The following is a 654-nucleotide window of genomic DNA, read 5'->3' as shown; positions in this document are numbered from 1 at the left end:
TTTTGTCTTAGGCTGTCGAGTTGTTTCCCACCCTTAGCTACTCCATGGACGCATCTCTCCCAGAACACCTGGCTTCCCTCTGCAATCATTTTGGTAGTATATCCATAGTTTTCTTGGTAAAAATATGGAAGTGGCTTAACATTACCATCTTCTGCACAGTTAACTTGACTCTCCGCCCCCGATTCTCTCCTATGTCGCTGCTGCCCAGCACAGGGGAGTTTTGACTTATAGCAGATTGCCTTTTGCTCGCTAGCCACTGGCCAAGCTAGGAACGGAATGGGTAGGCCTCTGCTTGACTCTCCCTCCCGTAGCCGAGACTGGTAGAGGACTGGAAACTCTCCCAGGTGTGATCCTGAGAGGGGCAAAGTTTATTGTTCTATAGCTAAATTGTCTCAATCTCAATATTCATAATGCAAAACTTGCAAATCTAAATGCATTGGGTTTGAGCAGAGTCCCCCATGTTGTCACGGTAATGTAATATATTGGTATAACGTGGAGTGCTTCTGGAACAAGCAGCATAATGAAACAACATCATACAGAACAAGAGGAGGCAACACTTTTTTTCTGTCTCAGGGTGGCCAGATGTCTGAAGTCTGCCTTGACTGTACCCCTTCAAGGGTAAGGAAACTCCCTGTAAACAGCCAATCAATCAAT

General features: G+C 45.7%; 1 non-coding gene across 1 annotated transcript; it reads right to left on the bottom strand.

The window, feature by feature from the left end:
- Positions 1-223: 223 nt before the first annotated feature.
- On the bottom strand, positions 224-362 carry LOC119927532. The gene has a single exon (XR_005450527.1). It is a non-coding gene; the product is annotated as a small nucleolar RNA SNORA7 (small nucleolar RNA).
- Between the last annotated feature and the right edge of the window lie 292 nt (positions 363-654).

This window comes from Tachyglossus aculeatus, chromosome 4, assembly GCF_015852505.1.
Source record: "Tachyglossus aculeatus isolate mTacAcu1 chromosome 4, mTacAcu1.pri, whole genome shotgun sequence".
NCBI classification, from domain to species: domain Eukaryota; kingdom Metazoa; phylum Chordata; class Mammalia; order Monotremata; family Tachyglossidae; genus Tachyglossus; species Tachyglossus aculeatus.
The sequence above is the reverse complement of the archived record's forward strand: the minus strand, read 5'-3'. Positions and strand labels throughout refer to the sequence as shown.